Raw genomic sequence first — 27,844 nt, forward strand, 5'->3', positions numbered from 1 at the left:
TCGATGATGAAGATTGGTCCTTGTACAATCTCATTCTCAATGGTACTAATGATGCCATGAAAATTGATGCGAAGTTGGCATCTATTTCTGTTTGTTGCTTATATTCGGAAAATCCAGATGATCCATCACAACCCCATTTGCTGATCAAAACCACTTCGGAATTATTACATGTGTTCAACTGTTCTTCAGTAAAATTAGAAATAATTCTAACAGCTGTATTTTCAACAAGATCAGCAAGTTTCACTCTTGCTTTTAATTCGTCCACGTATATATTTGATGGCACCATTTTCGTCCTGGTGTTGTACAATTTATGTTTTGAGGGTAAACAACCCCATCCTTTTTCACGAAGAGCCTTCCTCATTGTTGAGTATTTGTTTCTTGAGAGGCCTAGGTTCAAAATCAGGGCCAGTGCATCTTCCTCCGTGAATTCTGTAGTCGATTTTGGAGTTGGAATACTTTCTACCATTCTCTTTACCCTTTTCGGAGATGCTAATGGTAAAACATCGACAATTCGTCCAACATTTTTTGGTTGTGTTTTTAACAATGCTGTTTTGAACGTATCTTTTATTAAATTTGGCGGATGTGCCGCCAATAGTTCCTCTTGTTTTTTCTTTTTGGTTTTCTCCGTAACTTCGTCGTATGCTTTGCTAGGCCGGCCGGGAATCAGCGGTTTAATTTCAATAAGTAGATCCGATTTCAGCCACTTCTCATACATCAAATCTTAACACAAATATATATATATATGCAGGTATATTTCTAGGTTACTTTTTATTCAAAAATCATCAGCTTACATTAAAAATAGATGTAGGTACTATACAAACGCACGCCGATGCGAAGTGTTTTCGCTCTAAAACACATATTTTTATTCCAATTTTTTTAAACTTTGGCAGGAGACCTTTTTTTATTCTAACACATTTGTATTGTAAACCCTGGGCAAATCTATCAATGTTTTAGTGTAGGCCCCATATAAGGTTCCATTTCACAAATAGACATTTTTATATAGAGTTTAATGAAGTGTAAATGAATTTTAGAGTAGATAGAATCCGAGTTGAGAAATGTTTTATACATTGTTGGAAAGGTATGAAAATTTCCTTTACGATAAGGTATGTTGCGTAAATATGGCTATAGTGTGTCATGTGCAATTAGGACAACAAAAACAAAATTTGGGAAATTCGACTTTTTTGAAAAATTGACTTTTTTATTGCCGGTTCCATAAAATGGAATAGAATAGAGATATTTCCATGATTCTTTTTGTGTTTTGTAGAAGAAGTGTTACCAAATAAAAGTTTATTTAACATCTTTGCAATAAAATGTGACGTAATACTTGTTTTTTAGCAATGAATATAGCACTACTTGAAAATTGACTTTTTTCAGTATTTTGATCGCTACGATCTCATTTATGGCTAGGATATGGCGAGACATACCTTAAAATGTTGGGAACATTTTAAGCTTTCATTTAAGTTCAAAAAAAGCGAAAAAATCCCCGTGGAACTTTTTTTCCAGTGAGAAACTTTTGAAGTTTAGTAAAAAAATTGGCCATTTTGGTCTTAAGATAACGGTGTTGTTTGATATCGAAATTAGCCAAATTAGCACTTAAAACTTTTCTTAATACCTCGACTTTGTGAAAATGGAAAGAAATGATAATGCTTTGACGGCCAAAGTTTGCGAAAACTTAAAGGAAATGGGAGTATCTTTTTTGAAAAATTTTGCAATTTTTTGACAAAAAAAATATTTTTCATATTGAAAACGATGCCATTTTTAAACCGCCAAAGATATTCACGTGATTCCTTTTGTATTTTATGCACACATATGCTGGCATAATTTGTGTGAAGTATGAAGTTTATAGCTTTAAAATTGACGGAGTTATTTAAAAAACACTGAAAAAAACCAAGGCCAAATTTTCATATTTTAAAATTAAACAATTCATAACTCCTTAACAGTACACGATGGCATGGTACTTTATGCATAAGTTTTTTAGATCTTGTCAAGCTCTTTCTCTAGAGTCCTAAATCATGTAAATCGGTTGAGTAGATCAAAAGTTATGGCCCCCAGAAGCTTGGAGAAGTCAAAAGTGGTCAACTTTGACACCCTGTAGCTCACCCTGTATTAAAGATATGGACCAACAACAGCACTTTTCTGAAAGCCTATGTCCTCCTCTACAAATGTCTAGAACATTTTGTATGGCTAAAATCAACAGATAAAAAGTTGTAGACTTATTTCCAATTTTTTTGCCATTTGGCCCACTGTGCGACGTCACTCCATCGCAGTACAATCGAGGCGACTATAGGAAACCTGGGGGATTGAAAAATATTTCGGATTGGATATCTGAGACGATACTGGAAGTCGAGCGCGAGGCACTGCTGCCAGTTGCACATTCTTGGATTTGACGGAACTGTGGTATTGCCGTCTAGAAGATCATGTTACACGGATCAATCAGAGCTAAGGGAGAGTTGTCCTCTCGAGTCCTTTTTTTCACACAGAAGGATTCTAGTTGGATGTTGGCACCTGTGCAAGGATATTTGTAGAGTCTCTAGAAGTTAGGCAGTCTCATTGGCTTCTAGACGGTAGCAGTGTCTTTCAGGCTGAGGTTTTTGTGATCCTCGTGACGTTGGACTTGTTTCTGGGGCAGGAACAGAGAAACTGTCAGGCTGTCGCAATATATGCGGATAGTAAGGCGGCGTTAATGGAGTTGGTTGCTGAGTTGAAAGCAGCATCACGAAAGTTGGGGGCTGCTGTCAGATTGTACTGGGTCTTGGGCCACCAAGTGGTGGTGGGAAACGAAGTGCCTGATGAACTTGCCAGGTTTGGATTGTGGGTGGATTATGCAAGTGCTACGACGATAATGAGCCACTTCCCCCTGCGCTGGCTTTTAGGGAAGGTGGTGTTGAAGGCCCTGGCTGCGTTTCTTGAGAGGTCGAGGTATGTCTTAAGCAAGGGGGGCGTCTCGGATGTTTGGGGACTGCTGTTAGATTAAAGTGAGTCTAGGGCACAAATTGGGGGCAGGAAACGAGATGCCTGACGAACTGGCCACGTTTAAAGTGGGGGTGCTACGGCACTTGCTGAATCCGGTCCTTTCGGGCCATTGCGATCTCAAGTCGCTGACATTGCGATGGGCTCGAGATGTGGAGTATTTTTTTACAGAGTCTGTGGTGCTGCGGAATGGTTAGAGACGGTTAAGCATCTGCTTCCCAATTAGTAATGAAGAGGTGTGGGAAAATGTGCGATACCCCTACTCTCCCCCTTTCCCCCACGGAGTTGGGTGGTTCGAAGTAATCGAAATTTTGTGTGCTCTTTTATAGTAACTTAGCTATATGTGGATATCTGAAGGGGGCGGACCCTCCCCCTTACCCTAATTTTCAGAAACGCCAAATCTCGGAAATGGGTGGTGCGATTTAAGCCAAATTTTGTGTCCTATCTTATAGTAACTTACAAACAAAAATTTGGTATCCCAATTTTGGATGGGGTACCTAGGGGGGCGCCCCACCCCCAAAACCTACCATATATTAATATACACCAATCACGACGATATGGGACTCAAAAAAAAGGTATTACAGATTAGAAAACGAATCTGATATCCAATTGTCGGACTAAGTGTTTGGGGGACCACCCCAACCCCCAAAACACCCCCCAATTCGGACATATTTACCGATCATGGCAATATGGGACTCAAATGAAAGGTATTTGCGAGTAAAATACGAATCTGATATGCAAATTTGGGACCAAGTTTCTGGGGGTCCAGCCCTTCCCGAAAACACCCCCCAAACAGGACTTATTTACTGACCATGGCAATATGGAGCTCAAATTAAAGGTATTTGGGAGTATAATATGAATCTGATATCCAGATATGGAACCAAGCGTTTGAGGGCCGCCCATCCCCGATTTCATCCCCCAAAGAGGACAACTTGCGGCCATAGCAATATGGGGCTCAAATGAAAGGTCTTTGGAAGCAAATCATAAATCTGATATCAATACTCTAGAAAAGTGTCTATGGGGCCACCCCATCCCCATAACATCATCCAAATAGGAAGTTTTTGTTGATCATTGCAATATGAGTCTCAAATTAGAGGTTTTTTAGAGTAGAACACTGACATACATTTTCAAGACCCTCAGTGGCCGCCCCATCCCTCAAAACACCCTTCCAAACCAGACATATTTGCCGACTATGGAAATATGAATACGAATCTCATATCAACATAAGGAACCAACTATTTAGGAGAGGTCCCACCCCCATAACAACCCCCAAGTGGTCGTAGGACAATTTCGGGCTCAAAGAGAGTGGAGCACGATGATGACAGTTTTTAGGGCCCAACCCCCAAACCGGATATATTTGCTGATTATTGCAATAAGGGGCTCAAATGAAAGGTATTTGCGATTCGACGACGAAATTGATTTCCTATTTTGAGGGCAAATGTTTGGGCCCCTTAAGCCAATGGCAATATGTCTGGGGGACCACCCCACCCTCCAATACACCCTTAAATCGGACAACATATTTATTGACCATGGCAAAATGGGGCTCAGATGAAAGGTATTTGCGAGTAAAGCACGAAATTAATAACTACTTTCGGATATTCAGATGAAAATTTTGTTCCATATAATGTAAAAGAAGGCGCAGCGGCGCCGGACCTTTTCAGTTAGTTTTCTACAAAAATAAAATTTAAACTAATTTTTCTATAAAAATAAATTATTAACATCATTTTCTATTAAAATAAACTTTGACAAAATTTTTTTCAAATATAAAATTTTGGAAAATTTTTTCATAAAAATAAAACTTTGACAAATATTAAATTTTGGAAATTTTTTTTTAAAAATAATATTTTGAAAAAAAAATTCAAAATTTGGACAAAATTTTCTATGCAAACAATAGCTTTACAATATTTTCTATAGAAAAAAAACATTTGGAAAAAATTTCAATAACAATAAAATTTTTACAAAATTTTCTATAAAAATAGAAATTTGAAAACATTTTCTACAAAAATAAAAAGTTGAGAACATTTTCTATAAAAATCAGATTTTGAAAAAATTTTCTGTAAAAACGAAATTTATACAAAACATTTCTATAAAAACTAAAATGTTGATAAAATTTTCTATTAACACCAAATTTTTACAAAATTTTCTATAGAAATAAAATTTTAACAAAATAAAAATAAAATTTTGACAAAAGTTTTTATAGAAATAAAATGTTGACAAAATTCTCTACAGAAATAAAATTTAAAAAAAAAAAAAATATTATCTATAAAAATAAAATGTTGACAAAATATTTTATAAAAGCAAAATTTAATAAAATTTTATTAAAAATTTAATTTGGAAAAAAATTTTATTAAAGACTTAAACTTTCTATAGAAATAAGATATTGATGCAATTTTTTGTACAATAAAAATTTTATATTTTTTATAGAAATAAAGTTTTGATAAAAAAATATGTAATAAATTTTCAATAAAAATGAAATTTTGAAAAAAATTTTTACAAAAATAAAATTTTTACAAATTTTGTAAATGGTTCTATGAACGTTTTCTAAATGTATAACATTTTGCTTAAATTTTCTATAAAAAAGTATTTTGACAACATTTTGTACAGAAATAAAATTTTGAAAACTTTTTTTAAGGATAATATCAAAATTTTTTTTCGATTTATTTTTAAGAAAAAAAGCTTTACCATCTTAGCTGTTTGACCTTCTGTCCCTATTTCCCTTTGGTTGATCTAACAATACACATCATTATCTTATAGTTCGATCACTGTTTTGTTGCTTTTCATAGCATCTTTTGCTAATAAATTAACAACGACTCGACCATTATAGCCTTTCATGGTGTTCTTACGAAATGGCAGGCGATTCATCTGAGAAATACCTGCCATTATGGCCAGCTCTCATTACAGAAAACAATGAAAAAACACCAAATTTGTGCAGTTCTCCCTGGACCAACCATTCATTCAATCCACTTACCGCCGAGGCCAGGGAAAATGGTTACGTTCTGGCCTTTCTTGCTTTTGTTTTCTTATTTTCATTATTGACGGCGTCAACGTCATCATTCAAGCGTCTGCCATTAAGTCTCTGTTAATTATCGGTAAAAATTAAAATGGAAAAAAATCTGGCATGGTAAGTGCCATAATCCTCCTCAGGAGGTGTTGGTCGAAGTGGTAAGCCTTAAATGTGTCGAAATTTATTATTATTATGTAAATTATCCTTGAAGCGGTGAGAGCAGGCCACTTGAACGATTGCCTGCCTATTTTGTTGTTCACAGACAGCAGGGCGTTCTGCAGATTGAGAGAAGGCAAGGGGCATACCAATGGTTATGCCTTAATACTCGTAATAAGGATAATGAAATATTTCTATATTGTTTTCTCTTCGGCACAGCAAGTCGCATTTCACTGTTTACTCTCTTTCTCGCCTGGCAGGATATAAAAATATTTGTTTAACGGATATAAAGGATAACACTTTATAAGCTTTGTGCTGTTATTTTTGCTAATAAACAAAAGAAGATGATTTATAATAGCAAAAGTATACGAATGAAAAATGATGGCCATTTTTGAGATAGATGATGCGTTTCTTAAGGACGCACTATGAAGCATTTAAAGTTTTTTCCTAAAACAGTTTATTTGTCTGTTTCTAGAGGCATTTGGCCATTCGAGAAATAGAATGTGATGGTGGAGTCATAATAAAATAAAATAAAATAAAATAAAACAAAATAAAATAAAATAAAATAAAATAAAATAAAATAAAATAAAATAAAATAAAATAAAATAAAATAAAATAAAATAAAATAAAATAAAATAAAATAAAATAAAATAAAATAAAATAAAATAAAATAAAATAAAATAAAATAAAATAAAATAAAATAAAACAAAATAAAATAAAATAAAATAAAATAAATTAAAATTAAGTGAAATGAAATGGGATGGAATAAAATAAAACAAAATAAAATAAAATAAAATAAAATAAAATAAATTAAAATTAAGTGAAATGAAATGGGATGGCATGGGATGGAATGGGATGGAATGGAATGGAATGGAATGAAATAAATTAAAATAAAAAATAAAATAAAATAAAACTGAAATAAAATAAAATAAAATAAAGTGAAATGGAATGGGATGGAATGAAATGAAATGGAGTGAAGTGAAATTAAATGCAATGAAGCGAAATGAAATGGAATGGAATGGAGTGGAATGGAATGAAATTAAATAAAATGATAGGAAATGAAATGAAATAGAATGGAGTGAAATGAAATGAAATATAGTAAAATAAAATAAAAAAAATAAAATAAAGTTAAATAAAGTAAAATGACAGTAAAAGCTATAGAAGAAACGAAAAGGAAAACATAAATAAAATAAAACAAGTAAGCGCGTGCTAAGTTCGGCCGGGCCAAATCTTATATACCCTCCACCATGGATCGCGTTTGTCGAGTTCTATGCGCGGTATCTCTTTTTAGGCAAACAAGGAATATTGAATAAGAACTGCTATGCTATTGAAGCTATATCAAGTCATAGACCGATTCGGACCATAAATGAATGCTGAATATTGTAGAAGTCATTGTGTAATATTTCAGTTTATTCGGATAAGAATTGCGCCTTGTAGGGGCTCAAGAAGCAATATCGGGAGATAGGTTTATATAGGAGCTGTATCAAGCTATTGATCGATTCAGACCATATTAGACACATATGTTGAAGGTCATGACAGAAGCCGATGTACAAAATTTCAGCCAAATCGGATGAGAATTGCGCGTTCCAGCGGCTCAAGAAGTCAAGATCCCAGATTGGTTTATATGGCAGCTATATTAGGTTATGTACCGATTTGCACCATACTTAGCACAGTTATTGAAAGTCATAATAATATAATACAACATCTCATGCAAAATTTCAGCCAAATCGGATGAGAATTGCGGCGTCCAGCGGCTCAAGAGGTCTAGATCCAAGATTGGTTTATATGGCAGCTATATCAAAATATGGACCGATTTGAATAACACTTAGCGAAGTGGTTGGAAGTGATACCAAAACACCACGTGCAAAATTTTAGTCAAATTGGACGAGAACTGCGCCCTCTAGAGGTTTAAGAAGTCAAGACCCAAGATCGGTTTATATGGCAGCTATATCAAAACATGGACCGATTTGGCCCATTAACAATCCCAACCGACCTACACTGATAAAAAATATTTGTGGAAAATTTCAAGCGGCTAGCTTTACTCCTTCGAAAGTTAGCGTGCTTTCGACAGTCAAACGGACGGACGGACAGACGGACGGACAGACGGACGGACATGATTGACATAAAATATCACGAGCGAGTAGTTACAAACAGAATGACGAAAATAGTATACCCCCATCCTATGGTGGAGGATATAATAAAATAAAGTAAAATAATATAAAGTGAAATTAAATGGAATGGGATGGGATGGGATGGAATGAAATGAAATCAAACCAAATGAAATGAAGTTAAATGAAATGGAATGGAATGGAATGAAATGGATTGAAATGATATAAAATTAAATGAAATAAAGTGAAATGAAAATAAGTGAAATGAAATGGAATGAAATGAAATAGAATGAAATGAAAATGAATGAAATGAAATGAAATGAAATGGAATGAAATGAAATGAATTGAAATGAAGTGAAGCGAAATGGAATGGAATGGAATGGAATGGAATGAAATGAAATGAAATGAGATGAAATGAGAAGAGATGCAATGAAATGAAATGAAATATAGTTAAATAAAAAATAAAATTAAATTAAATTAAATAAAATAAAATGAAAGTTAAATCTATAGAAGAAACGAAAAGGAAAACATAAGTAAAATAAAAAAAAAATAGATAGTATGCTCGAATTTAATTTTCATCCAAAAATGTCGAATAAAACATTTTTATACCCTCCACCATAGGATTAATAATTCCTCATCTAATTTTCTCATTATGTTTGTAACTCCTCGAAATATTCGTCTAAGACCCCATAAATTATATATATTCTTGATCGTCATGATATTTTAAGTCGATCTAGCCATGTCCGTCCGTCTGTCTGTCGACAGCCCGCTAACTTTCGAAGGAGTAAAGCTATCCGCTTGAAATTTTGCACAAATACTTCTTATAAGGGTAGGTCGGTTGGGATTGTAAATGCGCCATATCGGTCCATGTTTTGATATAGCTGCCATATAAACCGATCTTGGATCAGTTCAGACTTCTTGACCCACTAGAGGGCGCAATTTCTATCCCATTTGGCTGAAATTTTGCATGAGATTTTTTTATAGTTTCTAACAACTGTGCCAATTGTGATTCAAATCAGTCCATAACCTGACATAGCTGTCATATAAACCGATCTGGGGTCTTGACTTCTTGACCGACTATAGGGCGCAATTTCTATTCGATTTGGCTGAAATTTTGTATGAGGTGTTTTATTATAACTTCCAACAACTGTGACAAATATGTTTCAAATCAGTCCATAACCTGATATAGCTGCCACATTAACCGATCTGGGATCTAGACTTCTTGAGCCTCTCGAGGGTGTAATTATTATCCGAATTGACTGAAATTTAGCATGAGATTTTTTTTAAGTTTCTGACAACTGTGCCAGTTGTGGTTCAAATCGGTCCATAACCTGATATAGCTGCCATACAAACCGATCTTGGATCTTGACTTCTTGAGGCTCAAGAGGGCGTAACTATGACAGAATAATTGTTCCACTAGCCGAGCGTAGAATAGCGTTCCAAGCGCCTCGATCTTCTACGCTCATTCTAAAATCTCTGACACCAAGTTTAGAGGTGTCTCCCACAACTTGATCTTTCCATTGGGCTTTTGGTCTTTCCAGTTTGCGTGTTCCACTGTGTTTGCCTTTAAAAGCTTGCTTGCGCTGGAGTTTCTTCATCCATTCTGACAACATGACCTAGCCAACGCAGCCGTTGTATTTTAATGCATGTAACTAAGCTATCGTCGTCATAGATCTCATACAGCTCGTGGTTCATACGTCGCCTATATTCTTCATTAACGCAAACTGGTCCATATATTTTACGAAGAATCTTTCTCTCAAATACTCCAAGCACTGCCTCATCTGCTTTCACAAGTACCCATGCTTCAGGACCATATAACAACACGGGTAGTATCAGTCTCCTGACCGTCAATATACGTGTCAAATATGGTCTGAATCGTTCTTCAGCCTGATACAGCTCCCCTATAAACCGATCTGCCTATTTTACTTTTTTAAGCCCCCAAAAGGCCCAATTCTTATTCGATTTCGTTGAAATTTTACACATAGACTTCTACTGTGGTCTCCAACACTCAATTCAATTAGCATGGCAATCCTTTTCTTTTATCCTTTGTTTGTCTAAAAAGAGATACCGAGAATTAACTCGACAAATGTGATCAATGGTGAAGGGTATATAAGATTCGGCCCGGCCGAACTTGGCACACTTGTTTTTTTTATGATTTTATCGTTCTAAGATTTTTCTTCTCGCAAATTTAAATTTCATTGTATTAAGTGGTCAACATTTAAAAGTTTCCTCTCACACAAATACACCTAGTCATTAAAACCCTAAACTACAGTTGTTTAGCACCATTAAAACTATAACCACTTTTTTAAGTGCTGAAATAACATCATTAGCCAATTAAAAAGGTATAACAAGTCTTTCAATTAGAAACCATGCATCATCTTAGGTTTATGCTAAAACGAATATCACGCTCATGGAGATATGGTATCGCATTGCATGACATCAAAAGGGGATACCTTTAAAGGGTCACAATGAACTCATAATTAAATCTAATAATGTGTGTTTCATAGAGAGTGTTTGTGGGTGAATAAACCCTATTGAGTTACTTTATGTGTGCTTCTGCTTCTGTGTGTGTTAATTCTGCTGCTGTTTTGGAATGTGAAAACTATCCGCATCTCAAATATGTACAAACACTTGTAGTGACACCCACCGGAAAGCCTTACTCCATGCGGGCGCATATGATTAAGGTTAAGGATTGCCTTAAATAAGTTCTAAAATTTTATTTCTATAGAAAACTTTGTCTTTTATTTGACAAAAAATTACAAAAAAAGGAGGGATTGAGTCTTGAAGAAAAAAAATTGCCAGTTTCTCAGACAAGACAGGGCTCGTTTCGATCTCTCCTTTGGATGTTGCATTCGCTTGGTCATTAAGCTCGACTTGGAAAACAATGAAACAAAAATTGACTCGCCTTTTCACCAAACAGGTGAAAAAGACAATAGTACACCCTGAGCACGGTGAACTTAGAAAAACTGCTTTCAATATTGTTGTTTCTAAATGGAAGATGAATAGCTCGTCTCCAAAACAAAATCCACCACATGTGTGGTAGTCATGTTAATGTCGGCAGGCGGCGCTTGCCACGTTCACAAGGGAATAAAATGAATACAAAGGCCATAGAGGGCAGTTGGAGTTTGTTTGAGGAGATATTGCTCAGTGAAAAAGCTTACAGCGAACAGTCTGGTGGTAGTAGTTGAGATTTCACATAGGATTTGTGCTTATGATCTCAACTAAAAGTACTACGAACAACAGGCTGTGAACTGTAGGCCGGTCAGACGGACGGACATAGTTCACGATGGTGCCGATGAGATAATGAAACCCAATTATCGAAACGCGTCCACCAGTGCGGTGACATGTGTCCTGCCTTGTCTGAGGAACTGGCAATTTCTTTTCTTCAAGACTCATTTCACAATCTCTCCTTTGGATGTCGCATTCGCTTGGTCATTAAGCTCGACAGTGCATTGCGTTGGCGAATTTCTATAGCCATTCGACAACGCAATGCACTGGATTCATAGAGGACATCCTCTGTGTGTTGGTTGATTGGACAAAAAAAAAAATATTGATATCTTCCGGAAATAAGTTCAGTTTGGGTGCATTAGGGTTTATCCACAAACTCTTGGCCCCAAAACAGTACTCCTTTTCTACTCTCAAATGCCTTTCATCTGAGTCCCATATCGTCATGATGAGTCAAATAACCTATTTGATGTGATTTAAGGTTAAGCGCCACCTACCTTACAACAAATGCCAATGTAATTTTGGGAAAACCACCCATTGCATGAAGTTTTGTACCATATTCCGATCGGTCCACTTTGGATGATGTTTTTAGGGTAAGGGGGAGGCAGCGCCCCTTTCTAGTAGAAAAACAAGTACGAGAGTGCTAAGTTCGGCCGGGCCGAATCTTGGGAACCCACCACCATGGATTCTGCTAAAATATATTATCGACCGAATTGGACCGTACTAGGCGCAATTGTTGAGAGTCATAACAGACCCCTAAATGCAAAATTTCAGCCAAATCGGATAAAAATCGCGGCTTATAAGACTCAAGAAGTCAAATCGGGAGATGATGTTCTTGACCGATTTGAACCGTAATTGGCTCAGTTGTAAGGAGTCATAACAGAACACCACGTACAAAATTTCAGCCAAATCGTATGAAAAATGCTACTTCCAGGGGTTCAATCAAATTGGGAGATCGGTTTATATGGGAGCTGTATCGGGTTATAGACCGATTTGAACCGTATTTGGCTCCGTGGTTGGTAGTCATAACAGAACACCACGTACAAAATTTCAGCCAAATCGGATGAAAATTGCGACTTCCAGGAGCTCAAGAAGTCAAATCACGAGATCGGTTTATATGGGATCTATAACAGGTTATACACAAATTTAAACTGTACTTACCACAGTTGTTGGAAGTCAAAATAAAACTCTACGTGTAAAATTTCAGCCAAAGCGGATGAAAATTTCGGCTTCCAGGGGCCGAACTTGGCTCCGTGGTTGGGAGTCATAACATAATACTATATGCACAATTTCAGCCAAATCGGACAAAAATTTCGGCTTCCAGGGGCTCAGGAAGTCAAATGGGGGGATCGGTTTATATGAGAGCTATATCCAAATCTGAACCGATTCGGCCCATTTGCAATCCCCAACGACCTACATCAATATCAAGTATCTGTGCAAAATTCCAAGCGGCTACCTCTACGCGTTCGACTGCTATCGTGATTTCGACAGACGACCGGAACGACGGACATGGCTAGTTCGTATCAGAATTTCGAAACGATCAAGAATATATATACTTTATGGGATCCTAGATCAATATTTCGAGATGTTACAAACAGAATGACTAGATTAGTACAGCCCCATATTTTCTTACAGATCAAACTACACAATCTGTGAAGATGTCGAGAAAAACGGTTCTGCCATTTTTGAAAGAAACAAACCGAGTCCCATATAGCCGTGATTGGCTAATATGCCCATTGGGGGGTTTTGGGGGGGTGGGATGTCCTCCTTTATTTCGACCTAATTTTTTATGCCAGATTTGTAATCTACTCCCGAATACCTATCATTTTAGCCCCATATTGATATTCTTTTAGAAGTTTTGGGGTTATGGCGACTTCCTGGGTACTAGACCCAATTTTTAATGTCATACTCCTATTCTACTCTTCAATACCTTTCATTTGATATGCATATTGGCCTTATCGATCCGCTTTTGGTTTCGGGTGGTGTTTTTGGGGTAACGGGGGAGGGTCCGCCCACTTCCGATATCAACAAATTATAAAACCTATTCCTTCTTTCTGACCATATTCGTAATCTACTCCCGAATAACTATCATTTGGGTCCCATATTATCATGGTAATCCAATAGACCTATTTTAGACGTTTTTAAGATTGGGGCGGCCCCCCAGTTACTTGGACCTAATTTTTAATATGAAATTCAAAGTCAACTCTTGAATACCTTTCATTTGCGTCCCATATTGTCCTGATCGGTATACTTTTATTTTTGGGTAGTACTTTTAGGGTAAGGGGGAGGGTCCGCCCCCCTTCCGATACCAACAAATTATAAAACCTATTCCTTCTTCCTGACCATATTCGTAATCTACTCCCGAATAACTATCATTTGGGTCCCATATTATCATGCTCATCCAATAGACCAATTTTAGACGGTTTAAGGATTGGGGCGGCCCCCCAGTTACTTGGATCTAACTTTTAATATGAAATTCAAAGTCTACTCTTGAATACCTTTCATTTAAGTCCCATATTGTCCTGATCGGTACACTTTTATTTTTGGGTAGTACTTTTAGGGTAAGGGGGAGGGTCCGCCCCCTTTCCGATATCAACAAATTATAAAACCTATTCCTTCTTCCTGACCATATTCGTAATTTACTCCCGAATAACTATCATTTGGGTCCCATATTTTTATGCTCATCCAATAGACCTATTATAGGCCACAACAACAAAATTCATTTTTAGATTTTGTCAATTTCTTTTTTTATAGATATGGCAACTCTGTTTACTAGTATCACATTAACAGCAGGTGATATTATAATTAATTCTATTCCATTTTCCTCCTCTCTTCCTCTTTGGTATATTTCGTTTGAAATATTTGCTTCAGTTTGTTGGCGTTGGAATTTTAGTTTGTTTTCGCTTGAGGACTTTGAATTTGCTTCGTACTTAGTGTAATCCAATTCCTTTGTGTATTTCCCAAAAAGGCTTAAATGAAATAAATAATTCATTATTATTTTTTTGTTGTTGTTTGCTGCTTTCAGTCTGAAGGGAAACCACAACGAAGGTCAATGTGAAAACTTGGCATGAACAGTGAGAGAAAAGTCTGTTTCCTGTGATGGTCCTTTCGCTGTTAATGAACTTTAACAAGATGAACACTTTTCCCCCCAAAAACTCAGTGAGACACTTTCAGTCAAATTTAAAGAGTTCTGACCTTTTTTTGAGTAGAATAATTTCCTTTGAATCGAAGCAGAGGTTTATGGAGTATTTATTTGTTTGCCCTATATACGCTGTCAGTATAACTAGAAGCATTACCTGGATATCTTGAAGATTTGATTTATTGATCTCACAATTCATAGATTGGGACATGTTCCAGATAACTGGATATGGTGGATCTTAGACTTGAACTCTGGCTTTTTGGACATTTGGAAAAATTATTTTTCAAAGTTTTGTTAATTTGAGTTTCACCTTCAATAAAACTTAGATGTACCTCCTATTTGCCCTTTAAAGTCTTTCTAAAAAAAAATATATATATATATATGGAACACTTTATAAAACGTCCCTTAGACAGCCACCCTCTGGGGAATGTGATTGACACAAAAATATTGATTGAATTTTGCTCCTTTTCTTGAAATATGAACTTTGAACTTTTTATTGTTCGATTTCTTTTTTCTTTCTTTTAAACCAAATCAATTTCATTGCTTGCTTTAAAAGTGAGGGAAGATACCAAAAAAATACATATATTGATTGTTACTACGCATCACACAACATATGGCATATTCCTCTCTCTTCCCCCCCCCCCCACCTCCCCCATAAAACCCCAAATGCATTGAAAAAGGAATTTTGCCATTATTTGAATGATAATCAATGGTTGATATGCAACATCTGCCATCACAGCGAAAGAACCAACATGAAACCATGGATGTAGTGCTTATGAGTGGTGGCAAAAACAAGGAAAAACGGAATATCTTGTGGTCTTAGAGGGTGGTTGGCATTCCTTTGTCAAGTTGCTACCTTGTTTGAACTGCCTTTTAGTGCGTATGAAGTTATATGACACCTTAAGAGGCTTTGAGTAGGCTTTTCTTTATTAATTTTCACTTCTCCGTATTCAGTTTCAATTTCTCTTTAAGTATTGAAGAAAAACGTTTTTTTTTTCTTTAAAACAAGAGTGACGCTTTGTGTTTTTTGCGAAAATGCGAGAGGTGTTTAGAAGTTTATGGTAAAAAACTAAAAATAGCTAAGCCAATAGCCATGGCAAGCTTTAATGAGAATTATGCCAAAAATATGGTGAGGACACTTTGCCCTGAATCCGCATTCAGGGTGAATTCGTGCCATTGTAGCCTATAACGCTGAACGCGTTCGAATCCTGGCGAGAACATCGGACAAAGTGGTCATTTAAAAAATTTTTCCCAAAAGGGTGTCGCACTGCGGGACGCCATTCGGACTCGGCTATACAAAGAGTCCCTTATCATTGAGTTTAAACTTGAATCGGAAAGCACTCATTGATGTGCAATCTAAATTTGTATGCCAGATTTGAAATCTACTTCCGAATACCTTTCATTTGAGCCCCATATTGAAATGAATGTCGAATATGTGTGTATGGGGAGTTTTGGGGTTGGGGCCCGATGGGTACTTAGACTCAAATTTTAATACCATATTCGCATTCTACTCTCCAATACCTTTCATTTGATACCGATATTGTCCCCATTGGTCCACTTTTGATTTTGGGTTGTGTTTTTGGCATAAGGGGGAGGGTCCGTCCCCCTCCCGATACTGGAAAATTACATTACTTATGTTTCCTTCCAGACCAACCAACACAATATGCGAAAATTTCGAGAAAATCGGTTATGCCGTTTTTTAGTCGATACGGTACAAACAAACCGAGTTCCTCATATCCGTTATTGGGTAATGCCCCTATTTTGGGCGTTTTTGTGGGGGTGGGATGACCCCCAACACTTCGACATAAATTTGTATGCCAGATTCGTAATCTACTCCCGCATACTTTTTATTTGATACCCATATTGTCCTTATCGGTCCACTTTTGATTTTAGGTGGTGTTTTTGGGGTAACGGTGGAGGGCCCGCCCCCTTCCGTTATCAATAAATTAAAAAGCCTATTCCTACTTCCTGACCATATTCGTAATCTATTCCCGAATATCTTTCATTTGAGTCCCATATTGTCATGATCGTCCAGAAAACCTATTTTAAGGGGTTTTGGGGCTGGGGCGACCCCCAGGTACTGGGACTCAAATTTTATTATGAAATGCGTACTCTACTCTTGAATACCTTTCATTTGAATCCCGTACTGTCCCGATCGGTCAACTTTTATTTTTGGGTAGTACTTTTGGGGTAAGGGGGAGGGTCCGTCCCCTTTCGATATCAACAAATTATAAAGCCTATTTCTTTTTCCTGACTATTTTCGTAATCTACTACAGAAAACCTTTTGTTTGAGTCCCATATTGTTATACTCGTCAAATAAACCTATTTTATGGTGTTTTGAGATTGGGGCGGCCCATAGTTACATGGACTCCTGAAATCAAAAAATTATATAGCCTATATTTCCATCCAGACCAACCTACATAATCTGTGAAAATTTCAAGGTAATCGGTTCAGCTGTTTTCGAGTCTATACGGAACAATCAAACAAACCGACAAACAAAGAAACAAACAAACACAAATTCATTCATATAAGATTTTCCGAAAATTTGCTATTTTTGAGCCTGGGAATTGGACCAAATTTTTATATACTTTACTGTGAGTCCCATCTTATCCCGTTCGGTGTACATGTTCATTTGGTGCACAATTTTGGAGTGAGGGACCAGAGAATGGATACTAAATGGTCCCGATCAGCCTATATATCCGTTTGGAGGTAATTTTTGGTGATATTTGGAACTTGACCTCAAATTTGTATGTTGGTTTTAAATTCAACTTCCAATTATCTTTCATTTGCTACCCCAATGGGTAAATATTTAATTTCTGGGCGGTTTTTATGGATGGGACGGGCTCACCGTTACTTGGGGTCAAATTGTTAAATCAAATTCATTCTCTACCCTAAATAACTTTCTATTGCTACCCACATTGTCCCAATCAGTAAACATGTCCGTTAGGGTCAGTTTTGGGGTAGGGCGTCCCTCACTGTATGTATGAGTATTTGACCCTAAAATTTTATACCTGTTTTGTGTTTTTGAGTAACCGTAATGTGGCATACACAATTTTACATAAATCGATGCACCCAACTCCGAGATCTGCCATTTTTGAAAATTTTTGGTTATGGGGAAGCTCCGCCCGCCCCCTCGCGGATATCATAAAATGAAGTACCCTATTATCATCGGAGCTAAACCCAACCATCTGGTAAAATTTCATGAGAATCGGTGGAGCCGTTTTTGAGTTTATTCGGAACAAACAAAGCGCAACACTTTAATTTTTATATAATATAAGCTTAACCCCGCCCGCTCTGCTCCATTAGCACCACTCAAAAGATAAGTTTCTTAATTACTACTAAATGTATCTTCCCAGTACAATTTGTTAAATTGCTACCAAAGACCTTTCATTGAACCCCATACAGCCATGATTGACAAATATTCACATTATGGAAGGTGTTTTGAGGGGAAGGCAACTTCATAACACTTGAACTTAATTTTTAATACCATATTCGTAATCTACTCCAGAATTTTTTTTATTTGAGACGGTTTTGGTTGTGTGCCGGCCCCTTGGTTATAACACCCAATTTTTGATATTCGATGATTCGATAATCATATTTGTACTCTACTCTCCAATACCTTTCATTGGGGTTCCATGTTGTTCCGATCCGTCCATTTTTATTTTGGGCGGTACTTTTGGTGCGGTTATGGACTTGGCCGGTGCCCTAAATACTTGGATTAAATTTTTAGCATCATATTCGCATTCTACTCCCAAGTACCTTTCATTTGAGTCCCATATTGTCCCGATCGGTCCACTTTCTATTTTGGGCGGTACTCTTGGGGCGATGCCCTAGGTATTTGCATCCAATTTTGACACCTTCTCCCGAAATCCTTCCGTTTGTGTCCCATATTGTCTCGATCGGTCCACTGTGATTTCTGGCTGTACTTTTGGGGCAGTTTTGGGCTTGCGATGGCTTCCTACTCCCTTCAAATCCCAAATACCATTTATTTGAGTCCCATATTGTCCCGATCGGTCCACTTTTGGTTTTGGGCTGTTTTGTGCCTGGGGCGGCTTCCTAGGTACATGGACCCAATTTTTTAAAAACATATTCCTATTAAATTACCAAATACCTTTCATTTGAGACCTATATTGTCCCAATCGGTAAATATGTCCTACTCGGTGGTTTTGGGGGGAGGCCCCCTCAGAAACCAAGGAATACATTTTTATGTCAATTTGCACTTTACATTTAAATACCTTTCATTTGATACCATTATTGCCCAAAACGGTTGTTGTTGTTGTAGCAGTGTGTACACTGAGGCGGCAGCCCATGCCGATGAAGAACTCCATCGATACGGTACGTACATCCGGCTGGCATGGGAATACCCAAAACGATAAAAGTGTCCGTTCGGTTGGGTTTTAAAATGGGACGTCCCCCCAGTTTGGTTGATCCAAAATTTTATAACAATTTTGTGATTTATAATAAGGGGGCATAGAAAATTGCGCTTAAATCGATGCTCGCACCTACGAGATCTGGCGTGTTTGAAAATTATGGTAGGGGAATGGTCCGCCCCCTCTTGAATATAACAAAATGAAGCACCTTATTCTCACCAGGGTCAAAACTTTACCATCTGTGAAAATTGGTTCAGCCGTTATTGAGTCTATTCGGAACAAACAAAGTGGAACTCCTTCATCTAATTTATAATAGATTTGCTATTTATAGGAAATTCTTTAAAATATTATTATTTATAGAAAATTTTCTGAAAATTTGTTATTGACAGAAAATTGTTGAAAAATTAGCTATTGATAGGATTTGTGGAATACATCGGCAATTCTTTTTGCATTAAAGAATGGTAAGCAGACTGATTTATTATCTTTTTATTAACTTAAAAGTAAACAACAAATCAATGATCTATAGAATAGTCTATTTTTAAAGCATACATCTAGGCAATACATTTCATATTGAAAATTAAGCATATACTAAGGGTCCAAACCTAGCCCAGGGCCAAATTTTGTAATAGGGAGATGTTTCCAATTCTAAGCATGACATAATATGTGATCCTCGACTTTTTTATGTTATCGCATGCATTCCAAAAAACGAATTTTGACTACACACTTTTTTGAAAAAGGAAACTTTTGCCAATGTTTTTTTGCAATCTTTTATCTTTCTATTGGTTGTTAACTTATTTCTCCTTCTGGTAACTAATTAAATTGCTTCCCTTGACAGTTCTCGGTGTTGGTCTTTGTGATTCTTCTAAGCCTTGAAACCTAAAACATACCGCCATACCTTTGCAACATTGCCACGTATGGGTGACAGGCAGTATGTTACTTCTCTGGTGAAAGAACCTCAGTCAGCCACAGGGAACTAATGGGATTACTAAAATGCCTGTGTAAAATTTATGAATAACCAAGTCAATGTCTTTCTCCGGTGGCTGTGAATTGCTTTTGACGGTAACTGTGTCAACCAAATTTAAGCACAAAAAAAAGTTAAACAATATACCACCCACACAGTCTTGGGATAAGAGAATGTGAAACAAAAAGAAAGAAGTTGAAAATTTTAAACAATAAATTGAATTTGCAATAATTTCTAACTCTTAAAGCACTAAAGCACATTTTAGTACAATTTGTAATATATTAATGTAATGATTGCTACATATAAAATTTACAATAAATAGCAAATTTTTCAAAAATTTGCTATTTATAGTAAACTAGTCGAACCGGGCCCGCTCCGCTCCGCATTCTATAACTCTCTCATATCTTTTTAGGGTGGGGACACTTCGCCCTGAATGCGGATATCGAAATCGTGTCTTTTAAAGTAAATTTACTCAAAAATATCTTTTTATTATCTAATTTCGCTGAAATTTCGCCCCCTTACATTGTGACGACTTCCAACATAGCACATGTCAAGTATGTTGAAGGGTTTATCAGACCATAATGGAGGGTATAACAGATTCGGCCCCGCCATAGAATATTTTCAATTGTATTAACTGTAGAAATACTTTGAACTTGTTACATCTTTTATAACGGACCCAACTTACCTCCTAAAACTATGCTACGGAAAGTAAAACCACAAATGCCTAGCTGTTAGACCACACATGAAACACAATAGGAATTCTCTGTTACTAAATCTTAATTTCTCCTTAGCTTGCGGTCTTTGTGTAAATTCAATTACTTGTTTACTAATAAATCTATTTGCTAATAGTTTCTGTTTCGAATTAAAAGACCAAACTAGTTTGGTTTCCTTTGTTGTTTCCTTGCAAAAGGACAAAATGGAGTCATTATTTCCAATCAAGCAAAAATTTAATCCAATGCTTGTTGTGGCTTCTTATGGTCTCTTCACTTAAATCCTTAAATGAAGTGAGATTGTGATAAATGTCCCTTTTCTGGTTCTAAGATGGTATATTCTCATTTGTATTTAACAGTAGCGGGGGTGGGGCTAGGGATTTTCGTCAGCACAAGTATTTGGAAGGACATTCTGGTGAATGGTTTGTATTCATTGCAAGTGGAGGATTGAAGTGGAGATAGGGCAGATGGTATGAGAATGATTTATAGTTAAATTCAATGAACTTGGTTTAATTGCTTGGTCTTGTAATACATTTTAAATTACATTGAACAATGGATTTATCTGTTATATGATATTTCCAGTTAGTATAGCATACCCTTAGGGATTAATTAATTTTAAATTAAGTAGACTTTTGTGGACAGACATTTACCTAAATACAATTGCAAATGAGAACTTTATTGTATATTGGCAATTAACTAGAAAAATAATCAAAAACGGGTTAAAACAAGGCATTAAGAAAAAGAAAAAAAATTGAAAATAAACAAAAATTAACTAAAGTTCATATACCTACGATAAATGTTTTTAAAAACGTTATAAAGTTTACTAAACCAAATCATAATTAATTTTAAAATCTTGGCTAAAGGGATGATAAATTAGTATCAACATCCCATTATTATTTCAGTGCTATAAATTTTTATGCTCCTGAAAGCATGCTACACTTTTTCCATGAAATGAAAACCCCTTAGAAATAAATGTAAATCACTCAAAACAAAACTCTCGCACCATTTAAAAATTAATATCTACAAATGATTTAATTTTTACAAAACCTAGCAAAAACTTCGATCAAATTGGCCACTTTTCTAATAAAATTTCAATGGGCTTTATTTGGCATTTGCTCAACTAATGATGCTTGTAATGTCCCCTGAATAAAATAAAAAAAGACACATCGATTTAATTCAATTGTGCGGAAATTCCCCTGCATGCACCAAATGATTTGATATCAAAAAATAGAATAGAATTTTGTACTCTTCATTGTAAGATTGCTTAGTTTAGTTTCCTTACTTCCTCGGGGAAGGAGAAGAAAGAAATGAACATCCTTGGTTGTGTTTGGTTCTTTTTTTCATTTTTAAGCCATATTTTGGACTAGACAAAAGCTATCACTTGTAACACCAAATGTTGTTGCTGCTCCAAGAGGATATTAGCCTTAACAATTTATTAAAAACACAAAAAGCCTATGGACAAGCTCAACCCAAATGACCCAACCAATCAACCACACTGTCATTGGCATTTGGTAAACGGTCTACCCACCAAGCGAAAAGCAGACAATAGGGATTATGGAGTTATAATCAAAAAGAGCAAGACTAAGGCAGCAATGGACCACAATGAATGTCACATTAAGGGAAACAACACTGAGAAACGAAAATGTAGGCTGATGCTTTGTTGTTATGCGAACAACGACCTTTAAATGATCACAAAGAAAAACCAAAAGAATACCCAAAATGACACAATTATTATTAAATAGCTTAAAGTCTAGGGCACAGTGATTTTCACTTCGAAAAATTCAGCCTGGCCGAATAAGGTTTTCCTATGGGAAAAGTTTAATTCAGCCTGGCTGAATAAGGTTTTCCCATGGGAAAAATTTAATTCAGCCTGGCTGAAAAAGGTTTTCCCATGGGAAAACTTTAATTCAACCTGGCTGAATAAGGTTTTCCTATGGGAAAACTTTAATCCAGCCTGGCTGAATAACGTTTTCCTATGAAAAAACTGTAATTCAGCTTGACTGAATAAGGTTTACCTATGGGAAAACTTTAATTCAGCCTGGCTGAATAAGGTTTTCCTATGGGAAAACTTTAATTCAGCCTGGCTGAATAAGGTTTTCCTATGGGAAAACTTTAATTCAGCCTGGCTGAATAAGGTTTTCCTATGGGAAAACTTTAATTCAGCCTGGCTGAATAAGGTTTTCCTATGGGAAAACTTTAATTCAGCCTGGCTGAATAAGGTTTTCCTATGGGAAAACTTTAATTCAGCCTGGCTGAATAAGGTTTTTCTATGGGAAAACTTTAATTCAGCCTGGCTGAGTAAGGTTTTCCTATGGGAAAACTTTAATTCAGCCTGGCTGAATAAGGTTTTCCTATGGGAAAACTTTAATTCAGCCTGGGCGAATAAGATTTTCCTATGGGAAAACTTTAATTCAGCCTGGCTGAATAAGGTTTTCCTATGGGAAAACTTTAATTCAGCCTGGCTGAATAAGGTTTTCCTATGGGAAAACTTTAATTCAGCCTGGGCGAATAAGATTTTCCTATGGGAAAACTTTAATTCAGCCTGGCTGAATAAGGTTTTCCTATGGGAAAACTTTAATTCAGCCTGGCTGAATAAGGTTTTCCTATGGGAAAACTTTAATTCAGCCTGGCTGAATAAGGTTTTCCTATGGGAAAACTTTAATTCAGCCTGGCTGAATAAGGTTTTCCTATGGGAAAACTTTAATTCAGCCTGGCTGAATAAGGTTTTCCTATTAGAAAACTTTAATTCAGCCAGGCTGAATAAGGTTTTCCTATGGGGAAACTTTAATTCAGCCTCGCTGAATAAGGTTTTCCTATGGGAAAACTTTAATTCAGCCTGGCTGAATAAGTTTTTCCTATGGGAAAACTTTAATTCAGCCTGGCTGAATAAGGTTTTCGTATGGAAAAAAACACAAAAACCAGAAAACCACTGTTGGGTTATCATTTCCTTGAATTAAGAAGAATCTCAATCTATTTTTCCCAAGGGCAAAAAAGTAAACTTTTATGCTTGGCTAGTCAATGCCTAATGTCAGCCCTTGCCTTTAGCTACAAACCTTTTCTACCGTTTTTTGCATTTAATAAAGTGTTGCCCAACCCACAGGGAACAAAATCATAGACCCCAACATTCGACAAGAAAAAAAATATGTATAAAACCAAAGCCGTGACATTTGGTGTTAAACCCGGCCTCCCAAAGGGTTACAAATAAAAGAAAAACAAAGGCTAGACTCAAATTAAAAGAAATGCAAATAAGCCATTTTGAACGCATTATGCCTTTTTCATATGTATTTTCGAGACAAACAAAAAAAAAAAGCAATGTGAAAAACATGAGGTTTTACTGGGATTTTTATGTTAACTCTAATAAACATTCAGGATGACCATTATTTTAGGCCTTTTCGATGTTGAGCACATTTAGCTACTATGCTCCTTAATGTGAGTGTTTCTAGGGGAAAAGCGATTTTCTTATGTAAGTTTTAAGCTACTTAAGAGATTTTTGTCTACTTGACAAAACGTAAGAACTAAATTTCACTTTCGCTTTGCTGCCAGTTTTCAATGTCAAGTACTTAAATATCAATCAAGTTGAAAGAAATATTCAATAAATATGTGTAATGGAAAATAATTTTAAATATAAGCCTAAAAGTAGGCAGTAATTTTCAAATGAGGGGAACCAAACATAGAAATTTGATACTAATTCTTAGTGACACTGACATATGTCCTGCTAGGAATCGAAGCGAAATATGAGGCATACAATTCCCGAATATTCGTTTTAGATTTATCCTAAAAGTAGGCAGTACTTTCTAAAAGAAACTAAGCAAAATAGGCAATTATTCTCTTTTTCTCTGAAAATTAAGCGATTCGTAGAAGCATATGCCATGGGAAGCCAAAAGAAATATCTAAAATTTGTTTCATATCATATTAAAGAAATAAAACCATAAAATCCATAAAAAGTGTTTTAATTTAAATTTTCTATGAAAATAAATTTGGGCTCAACTAGTATTTAAGAGCAATTATGAATGCATAGAATTTCACATACAGCATTTTCAACATTTTGCCAGCACAGCACTTATTTGAATAAAGTATGAGAATATTTTAACGATTTCTAAAGCCACAAAATTTACAATTTCATTGCTCTTGTTTCTAATTAAAAAAAAAATACATATCCTTTAAGCCGCCTGTACAAATAAACTGAGAAAAAAGCTCATATTCCAATTATACATTCATGCTGATTGCCAGACACAAGTCAATCAACAAATAATGGAAAGAGGGAATGTATATGTATGCATTCTGCGGGAAAACACATTTTCAAAATAATGTTGCCTGCATGTAGGCGTTTCGTGTTTGGAGTAAGGTAATAAAAAAAGTTTGCTGAACCCTGTCTTTCATCATTTAAAATATGTCATAATTGGATGTTAAATTTAAATGACAATAGAAACAATTTGTTTAGGTACACCCAAAAGTATGCTACAGCAAATTATGTATAATAAGCCCAACAATATACTTTTTTATAAATGAAACATTTTCACAAAATTACCGATAAATAGCAAATTTTCAGAAAATTTACTATAAATGGCAAATTCGCAGAAAATTTGCTCTAAATGTCGAATTTTTAAAAAAATTTATTATAAATAGCAAATTCTCAGAAAATTTACTCTTAATAGAAAATGTTTAGAAAATGTGACGGACGAGAGTTCACACTACAGTCCCGTCCAAAGACGGGAGTCTGAACCCCGGTCACCCTGTGGCTGTCGAAGGAGGCGAAGCACCTAGGCATAGTCCTCGATTCGAGGAACACCGAGGAAAGAAGCCGTAAGGCACTTTGCGCTTTTTACTCCTGCAGGAGGAGGTTCGGTAGGAAGTGGGTGATGATTTATTGGTTGTATCTTATATCTACGCGTAAAGAGCACCAACTCCGTCTTTCCTGGGTTGGTCCTCAACCCATTTCTGGTAGCCCATCGCGACAACCTCCTCAGTGACCCTTCCATGATCTCGCTGATCGTCGACAGAAACTTGTCTCGGACCAGCAGCACGACTTTGTCCGCATAAGCGATAATCCTTGTGCCGTCCCCACCGACATTCATTAGGATTTCTTAACCACCGCTTTAAATTTTTTCTGATGTCCTCGCCAGGATTCGAAAACAGGCATTCAGCGTCATGGACGAACAAAGGCTATAGTGACACGAAATCGACATCTACATTCAGGGGGAAGTTTCCTCACCCTAAAAAGATATTAGAGAGTTAAGAAAGGCTTAGCGGAGCGAGCCCGGATCGGCTAGTTTACTAAAAATAGCTAATTTTTTTCAAAATTTGCTAAACCTAACAAATTTTCGCAAATGATGCGATAAATAGAAAAATTTTGCAAAATTTACTGTACTAAACAAATTTGTTATAATTTTTTTTAGCAATAACTAGTTTTCCTGTTTTTGTTTGTTTCTTTTTTGAGGCGAGCTCAATAATCGGAAATTTTTTTGGCAAGCCATAGAGAGCAACACACACCAACCACTATGCGACGCGTTTCGTCTTTAGTTAGAATACTTTTAGCTATATTATGTGTGATGGCTTCAAGGGCCAGGCGTTGGTATGTTGTATTTGAATTGTATTTATTGCGAAAACGCCTCTATGATACAATTACCACGCTCGACAACCCTGTCTATAAGCTGTTCTTTTTCCCAATGCATGTGTTTTTGTGTAATGACAGATTTTTTCTGCGACAATTACACTGCTTCCATGGTACACATGATTCTGTGCATCTGTTGGAAGTTGTATTGATGGCTTCGAACGCTAGACAACGGCAACAGCTCTCGCTGTTGCTCCGTGTGCCCAGACAAATTATCGATACACGCAACATTTGATATTTTTTATACAATTTCCACATTATTCACGCTCGACAACCCTGTCTATTAGCTTTACTTTTTCCCAATGCATGTGTTTTTGTGTAATGACAGACTTTTTTTCTGCGACAGTTACACTACTTCCATGGTGGACATGGTTCTGTGCATCTGTTGGAAATTGTATACATGGCTTTGAAAGCTAGACAACGGCAACCGCTCTCGCTGTTGCCCCGTGTGTCCAGGTTCCAATTCCGACCGGGCTCTGCCAAATTTTTTATATTTTCAAGTTTTTTGCTCTTTCGAGGCGAATTCAATGAATGGAGATTTTCTTTGAAAATGGAAAAGGAAAGCCAGAGATAGCAACGCACACCAACCACTATGGGATGCGTTTCGTCTTTGGTTGGTGTGCGTTGCTATCTCTGGATTTTCCTTTTTACAAAATTTTTTGAAAATTTACTGTAAATAGCTAATCTTCGAAATATTTACTAAAAAATCTATTTTATAGAGAAAAAAAGACACGAGTTTAAAATAAATCTCCAACATATGCCTGTAAATGTTTGATTTCCTTAATTTTAAATTCTTGTGTAGCAGCTTTTTTCCCCTTATACGAAAATTGTTTCAAATCTTTTGAACTTCCCATTACATGTTTGCTTTACTTTCATAAATAACATTTGTTATCGGTCAAACCTTTTATTTTGCCTTTTCAAAGTATGTCCAATTGCCACTTTTAGATTTCAGTTCACAGATTTATTGATGAGTAAGTATAACCAATGGGTACGTGCAATAGAGTATAAAAGATGCCTTATTAATTAGATTTAATCACTGGACAATAGTAGCTTTAAGAATTATTTAAGAATTATGAACATTTGGGTAAGCATATTATTCCACAGCGTAAATAGCTTCTTGCTTTTTGTTATTTATTTTTGGGTTACAAGGTAAGTATGTAGGTAGGTATATTTATATGTAGGTAAGTATATAGGTAGGTAAATAACACATGGGGTAAGTGCAATTCTAGATTAGTTTTTTCTTTTCCAGGTATTTATGTATAAATTCATTTAGTTAAGAGGTAAGTATTTTGTGTTCTTTTCTTTATTCACATGTATTTGTCTTTAACTTTTGTTTCAGGTTTTTATGTACTCTTTTTTTTGACACCACTGTATGTTTAGATTGTTTTTTGTATACACATTTGACTTGATTTCTCTACTTTTTATAAAATGTACAAAATTTCTTTTTTCTTCACTTGTCACGGTGTGGTCGAGTTAAAGGGCGCAAACATAATAAAAAATAATGACGTAGCCGTCGTCACTGCAGCCTATTCAACAGGCATATTGGCTGCATTCAGCAAAAAAACAATAACAAACTCTTGTATGCAAAAA

The 27,844-nt window shown here is 36.0% G+C and overlaps 1 protein-coding gene across 1 annotated transcript in view; it reads left to right on the forward strand.

Moving 5' to 3' along the window:
• LOC106095648 (uncharacterized) overlaps window positions 1–27,844 on the forward strand; it is a 504,791-nt gene that overhangs the window by 89,843 nt on the left and 387,104 nt on the right. The window lies entirely within an intron of this gene.

This window comes from Stomoxys calcitrans, chromosome 4 (assembly GCF_963082655.1).
Source record: "Stomoxys calcitrans chromosome 4, idStoCalc2.1, whole genome shotgun sequence".
In the NCBI taxonomy this organism is placed as follows: Eukaryota; Metazoa; Arthropoda; class Insecta; order Diptera; family Muscidae; genus Stomoxys; species Stomoxys calcitrans.